Consider the following 24,085-nt stretch of genomic DNA (forward strand, 5'->3'; position numbering starts at 1 on the left):
CATGAGCCACCCTTCTCCTATCCGGGGGGAAAGTCTGATTCTTTTCCCGCAATAAAAGTTGCATGGCCTCACCCACTCCAAAGGGAGTAAATGATTTAACACCAAAGGCTTACGGTATACGGTAAGTAAGCGACTAATGTTAATTCAGCCCTTTTTTTTTTCTGATAGGGTATCAAGAAGGGGGCATTACATTTACCCCCCGTGTGTTCCCTCTAAACATGCGGAGAGCCCTGCCGTGTCACGCCACATGTCATCACACGCAGTAAATATTAAAATAGATTTGGATAGATTTCTTTAGGAGGGGAGAGGGAAGACGGGGAACTTTTTCTTGGACCAACATAATATGTTATGTTAATAATAATGCTTAATCGTTTCTATTTGCAAGGGAAACAACAATCACAAACTATACATCCAATCCGAAAAAGTTGAATTTTGATCCAAAACTGTTCCTATTCTTTATTTTTGCATCATTTGTTTGCTTTCTCACCTGTATATGTTCTTATTTTTCTGCATGCATAAAACTCTATTCACCCATGCTCATGCACACTTGTGTGTAATCCAATATTCATTTATGTTTCCACCCACAAACCGCTCTAATGTGTTCATGAGCCAGCCCCTGCACCCCAGGACTGATCAGGCAAAGGAGGCCGCACGTGCAACTTAAGCCCCCCTCCCTCCCCCACCGAGTCAGAGAGAGCCCTCAAAAATTCAAATCAACATTAAAAATAGTTTTATGTGTAAGTAAGATTCAGCGAACTCCATTATTTTCCCCACTATTTGCTTGAATAATTCAGGGGGGAGAGGGCTGAATTATGGATAAAGTGTACAGTTTGAAGAAGGGGTTCATGTGCAGCCCGGGGCCATAGCCGAGCTTTAATGATGTCTGGAGACGGTGGACGGGTGGAGGGAGAAGTGGTTAGCGTGGCAGTCATTTTCTCAAGGATTTAAAAAAGAAAACACGCGCTCTTAAAGCAGCAGGGTGGACCGGTGAACTGAGGGCGACCGAGAGGAGGGGAAAATTGTAAAAATCTTTGGGGGGGGGTTCCTGACTCATCTCGAGAAGTATGATATTCTGAAAAAATGGTTCTTGATTTGGGTGATGTCATCGTGTGTTTGTTTTACTATTGAGCAAAAAAAAAACATAAGGCAAAAAGTTGCATCACTGAGCATGTTTCTTGGCACCGCATGTGCAACGTCTCAAAGGATCATGTTGAATCATGAGTTTCTGTTCTAGATGTTTTATTATTTTGGGTCTTTCTCTCGCTCCGTTGCTATGACTCGGCCGCATAACAACAAACACAATCACTTATTCGCAACAGCTCCTCGGAGGAGGAGGAGGAAAGCCTCGGGGACGTCGCAACACAATACCAATTTTGCAAATAATTAAATATGCTTCAAAGCAATAAAACACATGTAAAAATGTTACGAATGAATAGCAAATGCAGGCTATTGTCAGAACTTCTTTTGCCTTATATACCAACAAATCTTCTTCACGTGCAGTGGGAAACATTATGGTTTCCATTTGCACGACAACTCCCTCAAGGCTTTCTCGCATCGCACGACCTTCGCTGCGCGTCCACCGCGAGCCACAGGTCCCCGTTTTCCTTCAACTCACTGCCTCGCTGTTCAAAAGTCTGGAATCTTAAAAACTGGCACGGGGAGGATTTATACTATTAGCCGGTAGCGGTGACATCCAAAAACACACACTTACCCGCTCGCACACATAAACACCCCGCCACAGCCGGCAGGGAGTCTTCCTGTTCCTACTCCCTCCAACGGGGGAAGCCAAGCGCAGACTACTCTCCTAATTACCCACCTTCCTCTAATTATCCAATCATAAAGCCATTAGCAGCCTCACACCATATTAACATGGTCCCGCCTACACGCCAATTTGTGCAGTGCCAAGATGCAACTGCAAGGGATTTTTACGGCACGTCACCTCACAGTGCAGTATCACGCGGTCTTGAGACGGCGCTTTCCTTGGCCCCCGACAAACAAATATTAGGTTTTCCCAAACAGGAATTTACAGCGGTTGCAGTCTGTCTTTCTTTTTTTACATTTTTTATTTCACAATAAAAGCTGAGTGGTTAACTCATCATTAAGCTATTTAATGATTACCGGTCCTACACAAATGTGCATGTAAAGCTAGTAGGTATAGTTCGCTGCTACTATAGTTTAACTTTTCTTATTTGCCAATCGTTTTTAATTTTGGGGTCCCATAAAGGAAAATTGCCCAACTGGGGTCAACGACCTGCCCTTAATACTCTCTTACCAACTTTGTGTCTGTTGCACTTCTGTAGGGCTGCAACTAACGATTGTTTTCTCGATTAATGCGATCAGTCCATATAATGTCATAAAATTGTGAAAAATGCAGATCGTGTTTCCCAAATCCCAAGATGATGTTTTGTTTTTTTCCACACACCACATAGTTTACTGTCACAGAGGAGCAAAGAAATCGGAAAATATTCACATTTAAGAATCAGTAGTTTAATAAAAACTACTGATTAATTGATTATCAAAATATTTGGCGATTCATTTAGTAGTCAATTTCTAATAGATCAGCTGTTGCAGCTCTACACTTCTGCCCTCACTCATGTGTGCAGGCACACAACTTGGCACCGAGCTAAACACGCTCCCCATAAAGGTTGAAGACAGCAGTGGGACTTATATATTAAAAAAAAATTCAGTGACAGCAAAAAAACAACATAAATGAGTATTAGAGGTGGTTGTAAAAATTAAATTAGTACAAAAGAAACGCACTGGATTCCTAGACAGAAAATAAACTAGAGCTCAACCTGAAGACGACTGATGATTCACAATCCAGCAATCTTAAGTAAAAGTTAAAATACATAACCTTTGGACCAGTAGTACATTGACAGTATCAAACTTTTAACACGTATGAGTGGCTCGGATATAGGATGACCCTGATTATGAAATGACCTCATTCTTTTCATTCTCTCAAGTACTTTTTGAGTATAGGATACACTTAGAACTCATCATCTGTGACGGCTGTAATGTTTGGCCGTTTGACAGATCTTTCTCCCATGTTTCATTTCTGCACCTAAGACTGGGCAAACGAAAACACTGAAGAACTATGAAAGTCTCAAGGAGAACGTCACTGAAAACAAACTAACATTCAACACTCTTCATATGAGATCATGTTACACCAGAATCCTTTCATCTTCAAACACAAGATGACTCCAACTTTTTAAAAACCTAAAAACATGTCGTCTTAAAATTGGACCAATGCCCCATTTCTTATATGCATCTATATATATATATATATTTATGTAACAGAAAGGTGAACCCCTGGAAAAATCTATTATTGATAGGTGTTTCGGTCCCGGCGGCGTGTTGTGCAACAGAGTATCCAGATTGTTCCCTCCTTTATTCATACCCATCAGAGGGATGGCGGGTTATTGGAGGGAATGGGGCGGACGAGAGAAGACACAGAGCACAGATGTTTGGTGCAGCTGCAGCGAGGAGATGCTCCGGTTAACGGCCAGCGTGCAGACGTGCGCAGACTGTGTGAGAGGGATACGGGGGGGTGGGGGGGGGGCCTCGCTGTAGACGTAGCTCATCCACCTCACTGCTTTGGAGGTCGAAGGGGAGGTCAAGTCAGAGTGGAGGAAGCAACAACAACGGAGACATGTAGAACTATGGGAAAAGTTAAAGAATCGCAGGTAAAGAAGCCGAGTGCATGAAACGAAGAGGATGGAAAGTATCCCTGCGAAATTAAGAGTTGAATTTGAAGTATTTAGAGCTCCAATAATTCGATTTCATGTATAATACTGTTATATATCACATCCCCAAAAAGGAATTTCACAAATCATTCACAAGTAAAATCACTTACAGGCCCAGTGTGTAATTTTTGTAAATTCCTGGCGGCATCTGGTGGTAAAGTTGCAAACCGCAAACAACTGAGCAACCCGACAGGGGACACTTTATGGTGGCACACCGCTGATTCCGTTTCCGGCAGCGTCTGAAAAGTCAACCACGAATGCGACGTACTCTGGAACCGTTTTTTTGTAACAACCGCGTTCAACGCGACGTAGTAAACGTGGAGACTCACACGGAGGTCGGGTCCACCTCGTGTAACCATATTGAACTCATTGAGAGTTGACGAAAAAACATGGGTTCAACTCAAAACAGCTAAACTCCCGTACTAGGTCTTTCTCCCTCTCACTTTGGCTGTGTCGTTGTGTACAGGATTTCTCTCTCTCGTTGGCATCTGGAGCTCCAGTGCAGCTTTGAGAACCGACTCATCTCCACCATTACCACTTACTCCATGTATTCATTCTGTTGACATACGATGTTCAATAAGGTCAGGGATGTCTGGATCCGTATTACAGCTGATGGTCACGAGGGGGACGGGGGTCCTGCAGTGCAGCGCATTTAATAGACTCTTAATGCAGAGGCACTGACAAGAAAGTCGAGCCAAGGCCGAGGGAAGAAGCTGAGCTCGTCAACAATTGGCAGAGGCACAAAACAACAAACCCGCAGAAAAAAACTGCATCGCCAAACTGAATGTGGAAGACAATTCCCTCATTCTGTCTTTTCCGCCACAGCGACCGGCTCCACAATGACATTGTTCCGTTTGATGACTCCATCAGTCAGTTTCCTCTGCCCCCCCCCCGCCCCCGTTGAAAAAAACAAAACAAAACACCGTCCTCATTATCTGACCACGCGAGCAAGGTGACGGGCGAATAATGGCGCCTTTGTCAGAACTGATGCCATGCCCAAGGTATGGACTGACAATGGAGGAGCTCAGTATCTCGTCTTCATAAAGCCACACAGCTGTCTCCCCCCCCCCGCCACGCAGCACCAATCAAACCTCTCCCTTTCAGTGCCACAAACAAATAAACGCCGCCTTTGTTTCAGCTTGACACCATTGTTTTTTTTTTTTGTCTTCAGAAAGATTTCTCTTCTTTGGCAAAGACACTTTTTGTTTCGTTTCCAACCAGCCCGTCTAGTTTCTTCCTCTTTTTGTCTGAGCAATGACAGTCCCTCATGTCGGATTTTAATTTCCTTGCCTTGTGCCGTCGCCCTGATCCACACATACCCAGTCAAAGTGGAAAGAAATGCGAGTGTTTGTGAGCGTACAAATGATCTAATTTGACAGTGAAAGAACAATTGTGTAACTTCATAACTAATATTAATTAATCTCATTAAGGTAATAAAACTACTAGGTCTAAAAGATCAGAATCGGTGAAGCAGCTTCAGAAATTACGGCCGATGGCAAAACAACCGCGTCTTCGATTGTAAGCGGTTGTTGGGGAGAGGTGCTCATATTCAACAACACAGAAACAACACAGGGAATTCAAGGATTGAGTCCTTTCAAACAGATGCTGGCAGCGTCTTTGTTGACACTGTGCACACCATGCATGTCGGCGGCCTAATAAACGGGTGATCTTAAAAAACGTAATCTGTTTCATCTTTTTCGATATGAAAGCCGCCGAGGTCGGGCTCCGAAAGAGATGCAGAAGATGTCAGACACTTCAAACTGACCTCAAAACCACGTTTTGGCTCGGCACGAACACACACACACACACACACACACACACACACACACACACAGAGAAGCGGAAAGGGAGAGACACACACACACATACACACACAGATAGAGAGAAGCAGAGAGGGAGAGACACCACACACACACAACAGATACAGAGTCGATCTAAAAATAGATTCAACATAAAATGCTTCCATATGTTAAATAACTCGTAAAATACTTGCTGAAATCTTCTCAAAGGCTCAAAGGTTCAGTGCACTGCTGCGCAGCACCCCCTGTTGACGAACCTCCTCCCCGCACCGGCTGTCCATCCATCCATCGTCTACCGCTTTATCCATTTGGGGGTCGCGGGAGGGCTGGAGCCAGGCGGGGTTCACCCTGGACAGGTCGCCCAGCCTATCACGGAGACGGACAACCATTCACTCTCACATTCACACCTACGGTCAATTTAGAGTCTCCAATGAACCTGACTCCATTCTGCATGTCTTTGGACTGTGGGAGGAAGCCGGAGAACCCGGAGAGAACCCACGCATACACGGGGAGAGCATGCAAACTTCACACAGAAAGGCCCTGGTTGGTTTGAACCGGGATTCGAACCCAGAACCTTCTTACTGTGAGGCGAAAGTGCTAACCACTATGCCACTATGCCACCGTGCAGCCCCGCACCGGCTTTATTTATGTTTTATCGTCCATAATTGTACATAATAGCACTGTGTAAAATAAAATACACCTCACACACAAGCTCGCTCGCACACACACACACACACACACACAACAAAGAGAAAAAAGGACGTAAACTACGTTGCAACAAAACTAAAAATGATAAATAAAAGCCAGAAGAACCACAAAATGAATACAATGTATGAATGGAAATGTATGAAAATGGCATCAGTCAGATCATTTGAAATGCCATATGGCACAACTGTGGATTATGGCTTTAAATGACCTCAGCTGGAGCAGCCGCCGCTCCTCATCCCTCCCTGCCTGCATCTCCTCCTCCTCCTCCTCCTCCTCCTCTGTTTCTCTCTCCCTCTCTTGCTCTCTCCTCTCTTCGGAGAGAGGAGCGGTGTCGCCCCCCCCCCCCCCCCCCCCCCCCCCCGTCATCTTCAGGTCATAATGTAACATGACACCGGTGGTTGCAACAAGGCCGGCCGGCCAACCCGAGCGTTTAAGACCAATGAATATCATTTGCTCCCGGTAGGTTCCCTGGCGCTTTCAGACGCTGCCACCGCCAGACTGAATCAGCGTTCGCGCCTGTCATGTCTCCGACGTGACGGAACACACGGACACGGACACACGGACACACACACGGACACACACACACACACACACAACAGGCCAAAAACACAAGCGCGCGCACACACACATGTAGTATACTGTGCAGGCGTGCACACATGGCGGCCTGCAACGTGCACAGACACTTTCAAGAAGAGGCTCAGTTCAGAAGACAGGCGCACATGCATCATCACACACACACACACACACACACACACACACACACACACACACACACACACACACACACACACACACACACACACACACACACACACACACACACACACACACACACACACACACACACACACACACACACACACACACACACACACACACACACACACACACACATGATATCGTCAGCCTCGAGAGACCACTTTGTTGTTTCTGATGCTTCTGTTTCTTCAATACATTTCACGCCGCTCTTACAAATCCACAGATTTTCTCACATCTCACACTTCTTGTGTCCTTTAAGAAAGAAAAAAATGGTTTTCTTTCGAAGGGTCATCACCATGCAAAAACCACATTAGGAGCATTTACAGGTGAACGCGGCCTCGGCGAGATCCCCCTCCCTCATTAGGGGTAGGATTAAAGACGGGGCTGCCCCGCTCCCGGGTTAGAAGAAGCAGCCACAATAACCCCCCTCTCGCCTCTCACCTCAGTTCTGGTTTCCTGGCTCGGGCCTCTGATCAAATTCCCTCCTGCCTCTGAAAATGTCCTCCCTGGGGATCCGCGGGACTTTGATCAGCTGCCCCCCAGTGGATGCACCCGTCCACCTCTGTGCGCGCGCGCACACGCACACACACACACACACACACACACCCCCCTACACCCCACCCACCGTTCCACCGGGGGGAATAAGAGGGCTCAAGGGGGTCAGGGGCAATGTTGCTGGAGATAAGAGAGAGGAGGCAAAGCATGAAAGGGGAGGGAGGTCTTATAAAGATCAACTGGGGTTGGGTAAGAGGGGTGGATAAGAGGGAGGGTGGGCTAATGAACCCCACTAATACTACCCCCACACACACACACTTAGGTAGCCTAATTACCTGCTTGATATGGTGCTACGACAGCACCTGCAAGAAGGGGTCAAAGCACACGTTTGGGATGTGCTAAGAACCTTGTTAGGGGATACCTCATGTTAACGAGTGCTAATCACGTTGCATATTTAGTTTCATGCTAATGGGACCGCATGTGATCTTAAAAGATCACTAGCGACGCACGGGCCGGGCGAATCTTTTCATCTTGAAAGTAGCGCTGCACTCGGGTCGGGGTGCGGGGTGTAAACGGCCCGAATGTACATCACATGCATCCGTGCGCCGCAATAATAAGCGGCATTCGACAGGCAAGCCGGTGTAAGACTCATTCGCACTGGCAAATGGGTAAAATGTGGGTACGCATGAAAATAGAATTTTCGAACAAGGACCTGATTTTGAGTTTAAAAAACTCTGAGCTCTAACAAGGCAATGGCTTGAGAGGCATCAAGTGTCATTTCCCCAGAAAGAAAGAGTGTTTTAGTGGAGGCCTGTTCAGACCAGGTCTGAGTTCCTTACCCGTGTCTTCAACAGTGTCATTCAATCCTCTCCATTTTTTTTATACACTTAATGTATTGTATATATGCAGGGAACCTATTCCAAGATATCAAAACAGATCAGAGATAGAGGGGCTTCCGAAACTGCTATCTCATCAAATTAACGTTCGTTGAGATCGCCGATAAAAAAACGGGGGGGGTGTGACACGAGCAGAGAAAATCCTCGTCTCACTTCAAGGAAGAAAAGCAAAAACTGCCTCGAGGCCCAAAGAAGCCGTGACGGAGTGCACCGTTTTCAGAAGAAGTGATGGAAGTAAACTGGGGAGGAAGGAGAAGACGACGAGGCGTCAGTGTCTCTTGGCCAAACACTAATCCTGCCAAAAAATGTTCCTATAAAATGGGAGGTGAGACAGTTTAGACTGAATGATGTTGAACATGTACAGTATACGTCTGGAATATGCACATGAAGCTCTTTCTGTTCTACGGCCCACGACTTTATCATTCATTTATTCTCTATTACAATACAACCTCATGAATTAAGACACGCCGCTGCAATATATACCAACTACTCAAGTTGCGCTCACGACAGAGATTATCTCCGCACTAACTAGGAATCACTTCGCCTGAAGAAATGCTCTTTTTCCCAAAGCATATTTCACACACTGTTGCTGGGCACACTTCAAAAGAACACTGAGGCACGTAAGCAAATTTGAATATTTTTGGGAAATGTTCTTATTTGATGTCCCAGTAGAGAGTCAGTTGAGAAATGCGCAAGGTTCTCGACCCACTGGGAAATGAAGAATCGTTGTTTTTACGCTATAGCTTTTGTACGGGTTAACGGACAAACAACAGCGTCCACGCTTACATTGGTCCTCTATAAGCTCTGCTTTCCCCATGTCAGGCTCTTGGCTCTTGGAGGAAAGGTACCTGCGACCTTACCGGCGTCTCGCCACTGCAGCGTCTTTACGACAGTGACCAAACAGTAATACCGCCAGGAACCACTAGGGGGCACAAAGGTTTCCCCATTAATGCGACTGAGCGTCAGAGGCGATGGTGGGTAGATTTTCATGATCCCCCCCCACACACACACCCTTTCCAGTCATTTACGTTACGCTAAGCTAACCAGCTGCTATTTAAAAGACAGATATGAGATCAAAACTCTCCCAACTTTTTCCCAACATGCCGAGCAGTTCTCTTACTAGCAGTTATGATAGGCGGTATAGCACATTTAAAGATGCTGATGGTTTGTGGGGGAACAAATTAATCCTCAGAGAAAGTATATATATATATATATATATATATATATATATATATATATGTGCGTGCTGCTAAATATTAATTAGCCAGAGTGAGATCATCTGCGAGGCACCACATCTATGAAGTGTGTCGGCTCGGGACTCACTGCAGACGCCACGGCAGCGTCCAGAAACAGCGGCAACCGACCGACCTCTAGTCGATGCCTCTGCCGAACGTCCATCCTATGACTACTTGACAAACAAGCCCAACTTGAGTCCGCCTCGTCTGTAAATGGCCGCCTGCACTTAGGGTGGCCGAGTATTAACGGTCTGCCTTCGAATGCTGAGTGCTCATTAAGGCCCTTGAGATCAATTCATTTTCGAATGCCCGCCACGTGCATCTACACGCAGATGCATTGCCCCGCATGTCATAACATCGAGACAGATGGGCCAACTTAACGCAGCTCATCCCTCTCCGACTTCGACGGTGATGCCTTCACCAAACAGCTCTAAACAAACTCCCTCAAAGCCCTGATGAATAAGTGAAGGGGATAAAAGCTACATCAATACCATTCCAACGCATTAACGTGCCAAATAAATAAATAAGTGGTGATGTGCGGGTGGGGGGAGCGGGGGGCGCTGCACATTCTTTTTGTACATAGAATCTATCTTATCGGAGCATGTAAAAATAGCTTGACAGAGGCTAATTGTGCTCATTGCTGAATAATGGATCACAGCGGAGAGGGCCTTCCTGGAACTGGGGCGGGCACGACTGTTCCCTGCTCAACCTAAGGGTTCCTCCGCCTGCTTTTGCCTTCAGGTAAAAAATCTGCCACAGCCCCCTCCCTTTCCCTTCGCTTCCCTTCCTCCCCCACCCCGAGCCTCCTCCTCCCTCCTGTTTCTCTTCATCCTCCTCCTCCACGGTTTGTCAACGGGTGTCCAAAAGTTTCCAGAGGCTGGAGTGAAGCCAACAAACTTTTAGTTGGAATCCACGTCTTCGACTCGCTTAAAAAAGTTGTTTTCATTTCAGTCCTAATTTACTACACATTTGATTAGCATCTAACATATCAAACTCTGTTAATATACTAAAAAAGCCTGAATTGTGGGTTTGTATTTCGAAAGAACTTTCAGAAATCAAACACAGGATCAGAAATCAAATATAGGGCTTAAATATTTTTAAAAAATACCTCTGAAACTTAATAAATGTGTAGATAAATATAAAAGAAAATATCATCCAATCCCAAATGTTATAAACCTTGGGCCTCTGTTGACACCAATTCTCTCTCTCTCTCTCTCTCTCTCACTTTTTTGTCTGAGAGAGAAAAGGACTGGTTCCAAAAATTGAGAAAATATGGAGAACACTAAATTACAAAAGTAACGGAAATGTATCCCAAATTCTTTAAGAAATCGATTACAAATCAAATGTTGATTCTTTATCTACTGTATATGGACACACACATATCACACGTAAAACATCAATGTGGCGTGACTTCAGATTTCCTGAATTTCCCGACAATTAAATTCAAAAGTTGTGGTTTCCCCTAAGACCCCGACAGCAGAGGAAATAAAAAATTTTTTTTAAAAAAGGACAAACTAATCCTCTTACTCCTGCACCACCCACAAGTGCGAACGCGGCTTTGTTGGTAAATACCCGTATCAAGTTTGTTGCCTCACATCTAATATGGCATCAAAGTTGTCGTGCCCTCTGACTGGGAAAGTTGAAAGCGCGAGGCCGCAACTTTGCATAAAGCGCCTTAGCCGCGCGTTGTCTCATCAGAGGACTGTGTGCAGCTGACGGAAGACTGCTTACACTCACTCCCCTCGACAACTAAAGGCTTGTTAAAATCTGCTTTCCCCCCCATCTGTCATTTCAAATGCAGGGTGGGTGTGTGCAGCTAATGAATCTTGTTCTTTTTTTTGGGGGGGGGGGGTCAAACTGGTCTCTGTTGTTGACGCCAGACGAGAGGCGGACGTACTTGTTTTGACTTGAACTCACGGCGCAGTGAATTCGCTGACATTTTTTGCAAGACATGTGACACTCACCCCCCCACCCCCCCGCCAAAACCCCCCCCACCACGGCGTGTTTTGCGCGACGGCTGCTGCTGCTGCTGCTGCTGCGGCTTTTGGAGGAAAAACTGTAGATAACAGCTGTGATAATCGCTTTGACAGACGTAACATTGCTCAGACAGATAACTTTATCTTTCGTTACTCAGATTTTACACCCGTTGCGGCATAAATCAAGATAAAACATCTCAGATAAGACGCCCTGTCGAGCCCGAGTGTATCCGTGTCTCCTAATTGAGGGAAATGGGGTTTTTTTTAAAAAAGCTCGGGACAAAATACCAACAGGCTTCATGAACGCGTACATTCTCATGTACATGCGGCCTCCTTTGATCAAAACCCTCAATCTATAAAGGTTCCCTCCGATGATTGCATAAACAAGCGCCTCCCTCATCCAGACGTCCGGAGGTCACCCAACTCTGTTTTGCCGAACAATAATCTCACATAGTAATGTAATGTGATAATGCATTCAATTTTGTTATTAATCTTCCTCTCCATCTATTTTCCACTTATTTATTTGACCAAATTAAGGCCATCTAGAAAGGACAAAATGAATTACCTTGGGCAAGTAAATCTACCGATCGATTGTTTATAGGTTTTAATCGTAAAACAGACATTTAAGTTTGATTATTCTGAAAATTTCAGAAGTAAATAAGTTGTATTTAACAAAAATGTGGGAAATCATAAACTGCAGTGTGACCGGATGAACAACGGTTCGGTGGCATTTTGCCCATGTTGGCTCTTGTAAACAGCACCCAAAGAAAATATATTATTATTCAAAATAAGTTTGAAAGAAAAAGGAAAAGTAAACAAATGACGAAATATCTGCACCAGACAAGCTTCCAGCATTCAGACTCCCCTTCCATTTCCCACTTTGTTCAGCTCTTACGCTCCCCGGCTCATTACCCGAGCTGCCGTTCCAGCCAGGGCCGGTCAGTTGTCCATTTGTCCACGAGGCCTGATGGGAGAGCAGACCACTCTTATCAATATTTCATATGATCATATGATGTTGCGTTTGGCCAATCCGCCTTTTTATGGTCTCTCTTGCTATCTTAAGCTGAAGCCGCAGAGGAAATCAATGTGCGGGATAACAATCAGTGGCCTGCCTGGTTACTGTAAGTTGGGCACGAGTATGTTAACGTTTCCTGTAATGTTGACATCACAATGTTGTTACGACCCGCGGAGGGAGAAATTTAGACGCAGCAATATGTTTTTAATGGTGCAGCGTGTGCAGAGCCTCTTAATGTTTGGCAGAAAGAAAAGTCTTTTATTTTATCCATAAAATAACTTACAGCATTTCATTGTAGCTTTTTTATTATGAAAAATATTGTGCATCTACTCATGTGGTATATTTGATACTTCGTCCTGGTTGATTTGCAAAACGTCCAGTCAACTGGAGCCTGGGATCAGTGAACATACAAGTTAAACGATCGCAGAAATACTAATGACTCTATGCATATTTCTACACTTTGTTTTAATGGTATAAAAAGAAAGTACGTAATGTAACGTGATGACTACCCAGTTTGCCCTTTGTTCGTTTTCCCTCTACTTCCAGGCGCTATTTTTAAACTCCTGCCTGATCAAATACAGCTGGATTTGATGTAACTGAGGATTATTTAATATAGTCTCTACTTTACCTTTTCTGTATTCCTCTGATAAAAACGATAAGTCGGTCCTTTTGGATTTCTACGTAATGCTCTGAATATCCAGTGTAATGGAGTTCATTTGAATTTTTAGATAGTTGTAATAAATGATTCACTTTTCTCTGATTTTTGGTATTTTCTCACGTTTGTACTTGAGGTAATAATTGTTATAGATCAATGTTTTGTACAGACATATATATTGAAATGATAGACTGTGACAAATGGGGGTAGGGCATATATTCCACAAATGAAAAGTGTATGATGATTTCTTGCCATTACACCTGCCAGCTCTAACCGTCTACGCCCCCGGGCACTCAGAACATTCAGGTGCGCCAGACATATATGACGCCTTACTACTGTAAATGTAAAATATTTGTGTTTTCAGGCCGCCTTCATGTGAGAAACTCAGATGGAAATGAAAAACCCCTCAGTCTCACTTCCGCCATATTAAGTTGCATGAGCTGTTTTGGGTTTGCCATCAACGCATCCTAATGTTACCTGACATTTCAGAACTGTTTTAATATTCCAATATTATGATCAACGGCTCGTAACGCGGGCCGCATGAATAATTTCGGCGCATTCGGGAGAGGCCTGATTATTTGAAACAGGTTCTGTTCTAGGCTTGGGGGGGGGGGGGGGGGGGGGGGGGGGGGGCGGATCCTAAAACGCCATTAGCCAGGTGGTATCCCATGAATTAAAAATAGCCAAACACGCTTTTCCAGTCAGGCTGCTTCGCTCCCCCCCCCCCACACACACACACACAAACCCACCCACCTCTTCCCTCTTCCTGCACTGCACACACAGTGTTTCGTGACAGAAGGCCGCCTTCCATCCAACCTGAAGAACTCTTCTGGAATGAAAAAAGAAAAGGAGAGGATGAGAGAGAGAGAGAGAGAGAGAAAAAAGAATCTGCCAACTGATCTGGACACAGATACATGACCCACATACCCTCTCACTCGTCGCACCTCCCCCCCCCCCATTGGTACGGCTGTCATCTGAGGATGTTTTCACAATGTTTTACTATCCAATTCTTTTCTCTTTTTTTTGGGAGTGTACTTCGGGGACGTGTGAATTAGATGGCGGAGACACCTCGGCGGCGCAGCGTTAGCGAGCTGTCACAAAGAGCACAGAGACGGCGTCCGTACCCGGCACGGCCAGAGCCGTTTCCATAAAAGAGGCTGAATTAACACTAAGGTTAGCCTCGACTCAATTTACATCAACGTGCAGGTTCCCCGCTGCCAAGGACTCGAGGACTTATTCTAATAAAACATCTCCATTTAAACCCTGTGGCTGGATTCACCTCTGATTTATGTTGCACGGGCGGTCTTACATCCCAATGAGCAGCATGGGAAGAGAGAGAGAAAGTGCAAGGAGGGCCGCTAAAGGAAAGGAAGCGGAGACAAGTGAGAGGGAGGAGAAAGAGCCGGTAGAAAGTGGGAATAAGAATAAAATCTCAAGAATGAAAAGCATGAAAGATAATACAGATAAATGTGGGAGGGGGCGATGAAAGTAGGAAGACGGATAAGGACAGACGGCCTGAATACAGGTGGGAAAAGTGACAGCGGAGGGGGGGGATGAGATTACAAAGGGGGGGAAGTAAGATGGGCAAGAAAAGAACTGAAGACACTGCTGAGAAGCTGTGGAACTAAAATACAAGGGAAAAGCGAAATGAAAAGGTAAAGAGCCCTGACGCGCCGCCATAACGCAGGAGCCTCCCGACAACACCCTGCATGCTCGCCGCTGCCTGCTGTATATTTAATAGCCACTCCATCATTCTACCTCCTTTCCTCTCTCTCTCTCTCTCTCTCTCCGTCTCTCCATCCCTCTGTCATCCCCCCCCCGCCACGTTCATCCACGGCTTGCCCAAACAGATGGAGATTGTAAGGCTCGGTGGCACATTCCAGCATCGCAATCTGTCTCCGCGCGGCTGTGCGCTCCGGATCGGGGAGGAGAGAGGGCCGAGGCGTATTCCCGCATTGTTCGCCGCATATGCGGCCCTTCAGCCTGAGCACCGTGTTAGGGAAATGTGAAAATCGGCAGAACGGCTCGGAGTGGCAGCATGTCAACAGAGACAGACAGAGGGGAGATAGGGGGGGAATAATTGTTGGGGGAATTAATCAGTTGGGAATGCTCTTTTTTTTTTTTTCTTTCTCCCCCCCCCTTCGCCGTCCTGCGTGGGTGAGGGTCGCTGCGATGCGGGCCAAGTGGAGACTTAAATTTACACCATTACGAACGTGTTTATCTTTATCCCTATGCTCTGTGGTGTGTGTGTGTGTGTGTGGGGGGGGGGGGGGGGGGGGTAAAGTCTGTGTGACGCCAGTTCAAAGCATTGTCGCATTTAACCATGTCACAAACTTATCTCCCTCGGGGTCTTTTTTTTTTTTAGCCATTGTCTGTCAGTGGCATAAATAAACAAGGGAATAAAAAAAAAAAAATGGAAATGTGAGCTCAGTTTCTTTAACAAAGACCTTCTTAAGAAAGTGAATCACAAAGTGTCAGGGGTCACAACAAGCCAACGTGACTGACATTTGAATTTCACGTTTGTTTACTTTTTGTGAATGATGATTTTTCTTTCTCAGAGCTCACGCCCCCACCCCCCCTCCCGTCACGAACTTGTTCTGTTAAAAGCGCCTCATAAACAAATTTGACTCGACTCGCCCCGGGGGTGCCATCGACGCATCATTTCCATATTCACCTAATTGTGTCAGTCACTCGTCCTCGACACAAAAACAGTCTTTCCAGGTTCGGAAGAGTTGCTTCTCGTGCAGTTCTCAAAGTTCAACGAAAACCAGAACAAGCGGGAGGGGGGGGGAGGGGGGGACACAAGACGACACAACCCTGTGAGGCGGCGACTCCCGACACCGACAACACCAAAAACTCGGAGGGGGGAATTAACGACAGCAGACAATGAATTTTTCATTCAGCCCGCACACCTAGGGTGAAACAGGCTTGCGAGCGTGACGTGTAAAAAATGTGTTTGGATCCGGCCTGCAAACACCGCCGAGGAGCCCATGAAAGATGCATGGGGCCACTGGAGAGGTATAAAGAATTTAGAGATATAAAGGATATATGACAAATAAATCAGGATGCAAATCTCACCGGGTGCCACTGGGAGTTCTCCAATGAAAACGGCCTGAATAATTGACGAGGAAGAGGAAACATTTCATCAATGAGAGGAGCAGTGGAAAAGAGGCTCTTCCCTCCACTTTTTAAACCCTTACTCTAGTCTTTTTAAAAAAACGACACGGCAGAGGGGAGGAGACATAAGATTGTCTTTGAAGAGCAGACTATCAGAGAGCGAACAAAAAAAAACCCAGATTTCGCGATAGTGCCGAAGCTAGTTGTGATAGAGAGAAAATGAAAACAGAATCCAGTTGCACGTTTTCCCGTATGCCATCGTGAAGCGTCACCGCGACTCAGTCTGTGAAAGACGTTCTCCTTCACCTCCACTAGCACTTTGGCAGATGAGACGACTGGGCACTTTTCCTAGACAAACGCCGCTCTGTGCCCCGGATATCTTCTCAGTTCTTCTCATATTATTATTATAATTTTTTTCAAATATAGAAATGAAATCACCTTCCTCTCAGGTCATCCCCACCTCACGCTGACTGTTTCTGTCGCTTCTGCTTCCGTCTCTCAATGCTGAGTTTTCCTTTTTTTTGTCTGGCATCTCTGAAAATGTTTCTGTGCCAACACAGAAAACACAAAATCAGAAATCTCCAAAACAAACAAGTTAATTATTCGACCTCTATTGTTTTTGCCAGAAAAAAAAACAAAAAAACAGACATGGTGAATGAGAGGAGGGAAGAAAAAAGAACTTCACATAACGACGCCAGTTCAGCCAGACGCTCCGAACTGTGGAAAAAAAACAAAACAATCCTAACGGGAACTCATCACCATGGTGAACCAAGGTTGCCAAGCACAACTGTCTTGGCAACAGCGTCACCAGGGATACTGGCTCCCCCAAGATGGGGTTCATTGATTAGAGTTGGAGCTCGCCCCAGAGTCCTTGGAATCATTAAGCACTGTAGGTCTTTTTTTTCTTCTTTTTTTTTTTTTGGAGAGGGGGAACGAGAGCCCGGGGAATTGTGGGAAGGACTCGGGGGTCAGATTCATTAAGAGGTCGGAGGCCCCCTGTGCTGAGTCCAAACTGTATTTCAATCCCTCTCATCCACCTCCATGACATCATCATCATCGTCGGTGAGATGAGTGTTGGATAACCTTCATTGCACAGATCTGGACTCGGAGGATGTCTCTGGTCTGACGCTGCTGATACTGTTCAAACTTTACCGCTGCTTCTAAGGAAGGAATTACACAACAGAGGTCGAAGGTCCATCCTGACAGTTTGTTGAAAGTTGACTGTTTTCCGTTTGTGGCCACCAAAAACAGATTCAGAAATTGGTTTCTTATTTACAGCACGTCCTGGGATCTTCAGAGCGATAAATTGAAAGTTTCTCTCCTGATCCGATTTCACCAACAGCGCATGAAGAATCCAGCAACTGACGAATTTAGCTTCAGCGTAAAGTTCGGTCAGGATGACTGAAGACTCCTTGCACCATTAAAAAACATTTAATAACAACTTAGTGTGCATGTGATGATATGGGAAACTATGGGGGAAAATGAAGTGTGGGTGGAGGATCTCTCCAAGTACATTTCTAGATATAGACCGAAATCAATTTCATAATTGGTAAATGAAAAAAAAAACACTAACAAGAGAAACAGCCTCTGTGTTGAGGGCAAATGCGGAGGACGCAGGTCTTAAAAAAGAAAATCTCACACGAGATTCAACACGTTTCTTTGGGTTTTTGCCTGAGTGGTCACGACGGGAGTTCACAACAGCGGGTCCTGAATGATCTGTCATCCTGAGTTGCATACAGGTATGCTTATGAGTTGACGCGGCGCTGTTGTGACAAATGCGCGAGCTCCGTGTCACATCTCATAGTGCGTGAGTGCCTGACATCCCCAAAGAACGCACACTCGCCCAGCTGACACAGCCTGTCGACACTCTTTACGTTTTTGAATGCAGCGGACCTGACGGACCTCGTGTGTCCCTCGGATGTGGGATCAGTTTCTAGCACCTGTGAGTCGCCTCGACGCGAGCAAGGAATCTGCACAATCCGCGATTTTAAATGTCGAGATTCATGAGCAGTGGCTTTGGATGAGCGATGTCAAGTCTTAAAAAGAAAAAAAGGAAAACATGATGATGATGATGATGATGACATCAAGGTTATCTTTGGGCAAAGAGCCTACGAAATAAGCTGTTGAGAGAAAGTCTGCGTTAAACATTGCGAGGCGGGATGGATCTAACAGAAAGATGCTATCACGGAAAATGTAGGATCTAAAGGTTTGACCCTGAGTCTCTGAGCTTCCATTACGACTGTTGTTTTTCATCCATCCGTGAGAGCCCCCGACTTTTTAGGAGTGAACTAAACTCTACTCCTGTACTGTATTACCTCGGCAGGTCGGAGACAACACGGGTCAGTTTGGAAAGAGAGATCTGCGTGCGTGCGTGCGCGTGTGTGTGTTCAGATGAACATGAACAACTTACATGTTAAATAATCTTACATGTCTATTACACAAGACACGCAGAGAAAAAAGAGATAAACATATGACCTGCTTTACCTCGAGCAGTGTCCGTTTGCACATCTTTCCCCTCTGTGAGTGTGTGCCCATTTCGACTTTGAAAGAGGTGGCATGGGTGGCAGGGGGCTACCTTGAAAAAGAGATGAGAGGAACTTCCTCATCTTGGAGCAGGCACAAAGCAGAAGGCGGCTTTTGTGCGGGTGGAGGGGCAGGAGGAGAGCGGGGTAGATGGGGTGAGGGCCAGTGCGAGGGGGGCGAGGGGGTCTTTGTGCGTTTTGTTTAGCGGTGGCGGCACCCCTCAGGTCCGGTGGACACACGCCTGGTTCACTCGACGACGGCTTTGTCCTGCGCTTGGAGGGCATCCATGAGTCGGACTGCGCAGGTTGTCGGGACAACTGTGGAGGGAGGGACGGACACACACACACACACACACACACACACACACACACACACACACACACACACACACACACACACACACACACACACACACACACACACACACACACACACACACACACACACACAGATAAGGATGTAAAGGACAGTCAACATAGTTCATGTTGTGGAGAAGAACTGAAAAATGTTTAAACCATTAAGACGGCTCATGAGATTCCATATTTCGAGTTTGAACTCGGATCTTACCGAGGGTCAAAACTAGCTTTTGCCACCAGAAATAAAGCCGAAAAGGCCGCGCGTGCGCGCGCGCGTGTGTGTTGCCGTGGTTCCTTGCGTGTGCCGGTCTACCTATGTCTGCCGAACCACTTGTCTCTGAACCCCGTTCACCTGCAGCAGGCGCACAGAGGAATGCGTCCGGCTGCGGCTCCTCTCCCCGGCCCTCGTGCATCTTTCAACCCTGAACTATGCCAAGATCTCAGAGGAACAGAGCATCCGTTGACAGCAGGCGCTCCTCCAAAGACATGCTTCTCATGCCCTGTGGAGCCCCCCCCCCCCCCCCCCCCCCCCCCCCCCCCCCCCCCCACCCCCGCCCCCCGTCCAACTCCCTCCCTCCAACCCTCGCTCTCTCCTGCAATCAAAGACAGCTTCATTATCTGCTGACTAATTTTGTGCCCGCCCCCACGACGACTCCCAGGTAATGTGGGACCAGGTTCGCCCCTCCTCCCCTGCACCTCAGAAGAGCCACTCTGAGACTTTGAGGCCTCAAAGCTGCGTCTTCCCCCCCAAACAAAGGGTCCTCTCACAGGCCGCGGGCCTGCATTGTGTCCCCCCACCTGCATGGTCAGGAGAGGGAGGGATCTGAGGAGGAGGAAAGGGGTGTGGGGGGGGGGGGGGGGGGTCGAATCTTGAATCTCCACAGCAGGAGAGGAGCCAGCGCCGGGACAGGCGGTGATACAGCACTTGAATGCCCCGACCGGGGACACACCGTCGTGCCTCTCCAATTAAATTATCCACTCCACAATGGCGAGGCCTCGAGAACTGACACCTCCATTGAGAGTGTGTCAGCAGCTTTGTGGGGACCGACAATTTCCATCTCTGCAGAAATAGATTTGCTCCCAAGGGGAGCAACAATGGCGGGGCAATCCTTCTAATGCTCGTTTTTTTTTTTTTTTTTTGGCGAAGGAAAATAGGGGATGAGAGCTGGGGATTTGGGGAGGTTTACTTACAGGGGACCGAGGGAATTCTCGTTTGGGAAGTGATAATATGTCTGAAGTGTCTGAGACAGAATGCGACGTGGGATGAACGTGTTGTTTTTCAGGTGTAAGCCGAAACCACCCTGGACGGTGTAACATGTCTAAGCCGATGCACTTGTTTTATTGTAAGGGCAACAGCTGAGTGATTTGAGCAATTTAGCAAGTTTTTCTCCCCCGGCGCCAGACTTCATTCAAATTCTAGTTACAGTATGTTTTCAACAGGGAGAGAAAGGTTGCCAATCTCACCACTTGTCAATCGAATGTTTCTGTCCATAAAGACGCGATAGAAGACACATTAACGTGCAGTTATCACCTAAAAGTTTACACAGTTTATTCTCCACAGGCATTGCACGAGGCCCGGTGCAGCAGAGGCAAGAAAGTTTTTGGCACAGTCTGCCTCACTTGAAAGTAGAGAGATTATGGAAACAGGACGAAGGGGAATGACTTCAGACAGATACCTGTGTTTACACTGGACACAACTCAGCCCACAGAGCCACGAGGACGCCACATTGTGTGTGTGTGTGTGTGTGTGTGTTAAAATGACGCTGACATGAGGTGTCTGCGAAATCAAAAAACCCTGTCTGACACATAACAGCTCCACACACACAAACACACACACACACACACACACACACACAGCTGAAGACATTGGCATCCAGCAGTGCACACACACGGGCTGCCAATTCCCTCGGGCAAAGTTTGGAGGACAAAAAAAAACCACACACACACAACCTGCCACGTCTCAAGCGGCCGTAACCGACTGACACACGCGCACGCTGCGGTTGTCATGGTTTTCCCTCATGGAGCAGCGCAGGTGTCCCGTTTGCATCCCGTTCCCAAACAACCCTGGTGCCGTTTCACCAATGACCACGAATATCCTCTAACCTTATCCAACAAGCCTCCACTTGACAAAACATTGACCACAGAAGTGACGGATCAAAAAGACCCAAAAAACTTTGTTTTTGTGACAGGCACTGTCCCACTTCAGCACAAGCCAATGTCACGTGGTAACAAAATGAGTGAATAGGCCCAAGAGAAACTACACTGCAACTGTGTCGGCACTACCCCCTGCTTTAACTGTGTATAGTCTGTGTTTTGTCAAAGTACATTTGCATCAATGTTAAGAGTTAAGTCACAGATTTATCAATCAATAAGCAAGTTTTTCTAGGTACGTAAACCGAAAAAGTTTGGAGAGAGAAACTTTGCAGGAATAAAATGTCCCACTCAGTTTGTATCATGGTCATAAACTTGAATGATCAAATCCTAAATTAAAAATGTTTGCTTTTGGCAAATATATCACTTTTTTATATCTAAAATTACAATATAGATGATGTCATGAGTGTTTAGTCCGAATGGCTGAACTTCAATCAAACCACCTGAAACCGTCCTGGATTCGACCCCCCCCCGCCTCCCCTCTCTCCTCTTTTATCAATCTTCAGAGAAACCTCAGTGGGACTTTTACCTCCGGCCACACAAAGACACGGTTGTTCTGTCAAGACGCAGTCGATTCAAAGTGAATATGACGGACGCGGTACGAGGATAATGCGGCCGTCTTCCACCCTCAGCTCTAAGTGGATGCTGCTGAAAAGGCGAGCCTTTGCGTCTGACCCCCAGAGGTCAGACTGATACGAGAGGGTGTGTGTGTGTGTGTGTGTGTGTGTGTGTGTGTGCACCCCACCCAGGTGTTTTTCAACAGTCTAAATCCCATAATTTAGGTATTAACTGCTTGTTGATGTGATTAAAACTATCATGAATAATTTGGTGAATGCGCTGTGAGAGTTATAGAAGTTAATCGTTACAAAAGCAGAGGTGAATGAGGAGAATCTTTAGGTTCCAACATAATGTTTTCAACAGACTGGATCCCCCCACAGACACTGACGAGTGAATTTAAATTTCGATAGAGCAATTTGTTATGTACCCGCAGAAAATACCTGCAAATGAATTGTTGCATCCCCCCCAAAAAATATGTTAGTCGTACCTTACTCAAATCAGAATGACATTTCATCATTTTTATGAAACGTTTGATCAATAATTCAATGCACGTCTATGAAACACAAGATCAATTTCCCGACAGTAGTCGACGTTAAGAGAAGCGCCTGAAAGCCCCCGAGGGTTCGTCTCGTCCAATCAGGAGACACCGGAGGGTCCAAGTCAAGAGAAAGAAAGAGCCGAAAGGAAAAAAAAAGGAGCGAAGAAAATAATTTGCCTCCTTTTCGTCTCCGTTTCTGGGTCAAGGCCTAATTGATTTCCTGATTAGTCGTCCATCAAACCAAATCACAACCTGCTTTCGCACCTGTGATGGGAAGCGTGTGGTTTGATAGTTGAGGAATTCATTACCGTTGAGCAGGTTATTTATCTGGTTAACAAGTCTATTCCTGTCCGCTAATCCTCAGGTCTCACATTTAATGAAAAGTGTAGCACAATGAAGGGAGGAGGGGGGGGGGGGGAAAAAAAAAAAGTGAAATTGAAAAAATGGAAAATTATGGAAATTACATTCTCTCTTTAAAGTTAATTTTGACTGTTGTTTCCCCGGGAGGAATTCGACACGCGCGATTATTCCTCTCCTGACAACAGCTCAATTAGCACAATAATTTTGTTTTTTCGTTTTGGTTATCGTCGGGGGAAATATTCCATGACACAGGAAACTTACAAGGAGTACTGAAAAAAAATGTACATATGGGCTGTTGGTGACATCCGTGCATTTAATTTGTGGGACGAGGCTCGAAACCCTCGTGTGATACACGAGGCTTCGGCGCTGCCGCAATTATCTCCTCAAGAGCACAATGTAGGCATAATTTCCCCAGACTGCATAATTATCTTTGAGTAGGATGACAAACTCATCACGGGAAGTTTTGAGAAACAAGCACTTCGAACCAAGTAGGCTGCGCTTTTCTGAATCCAGAAGAGAAGTTTGTAACCATCATGTAGGTCACTGTCTCATTTGCAAAAGCTGCGCGGGGGGGGGGGGGGGCTGCAAGTCAAGACTTCAGAGTTTGCCCGCCCGGATATCCCATCTTTAACTGCATCGCATCACCGCAAAGAGAAATAATCCTCCAAAAATCCTGTTTCCTTCACCTGCACAAAACGCACCCAGCACCAAAGCTACAGCGCCGCTGCCTTTTCCCGTCAGGAAAACCGTGGACTCGATGCTCTGACATTTGTGCAGCCTGCACGAACAACAACAATTTGGCATGATCATAAATGAAGGAGTAAATTGTAAAACTACCTGCGAAACGGCAACTTACTAACACACAACCGCTCGAACTACTACTCTGCATCGCGCTGTACAGTTGACTTCCTTAAAGGGGCAGCAAGCGATTTTGAAGCAATGCACGTTTAGTAAAAAAAAAAAAGAGCAACCATTAGCTGTCGGTTCTGAGTGCGCGGCGGCAAAAAACATTTCAGGGATTTCGGCGCAGCCCCAGGCTCTGTAAATCAATCCAAATTTTTTTTTTTTACAAATGGTGCGGACCGCACCACGCGACACTGCGAGTGCAGTTTGTAAACATCATTCGTCGACACCTTAAAGAGACCTTTGGGGTTAGTAGTTAGTTCGTCAGACTCCCATGCCAAGGACCCGGTTGTGCGGA

At 46.1% G+C, this 24,085-nt stretch overlaps 1 long non-coding RNA gene across 1 annotated transcript in view; it reads right to left on the reverse strand.

Moving 5' to 3' along the window:
- Positions 1 to 11,693: 11,693 nt before the first annotated feature.
- The window catches only part of LOC118283629, a 73,175-nt gene continuing 60,783 nt past the window's right edge, over positions 11,694 to 24,085 (reverse strand). Inside the window, exons 6-9 of the long non-coding RNA XR_004784614.2 lie at positions 18,974 to 19,238; positions 16,837 to 16,944; positions 14,035 to 14,110; positions 11,694 to 12,575 (exon numbers count right to left, since the gene is read on the reverse strand). This is a non-coding gene — a long non-coding RNA (uncharacterized LOC118283629). The remainder of the gene's footprint in view (positions 12,576 to 14,034; positions 14,111 to 16,836; positions 16,945 to 18,973; positions 19,239 to 24,085) is intronic.

The sequence above is a fragment of the Scophthalmus maximus genome, chromosome 10 (genome assembly GCF_022379125.1).
Source record: "Scophthalmus maximus strain ysfricsl-2021 chromosome 10, ASM2237912v1, whole genome shotgun sequence".
In the NCBI taxonomy this organism is placed as follows: domain Eukaryota; kingdom Metazoa; phylum Chordata; class Actinopteri; order Pleuronectiformes; family Scophthalmidae; genus Scophthalmus; species Scophthalmus maximus.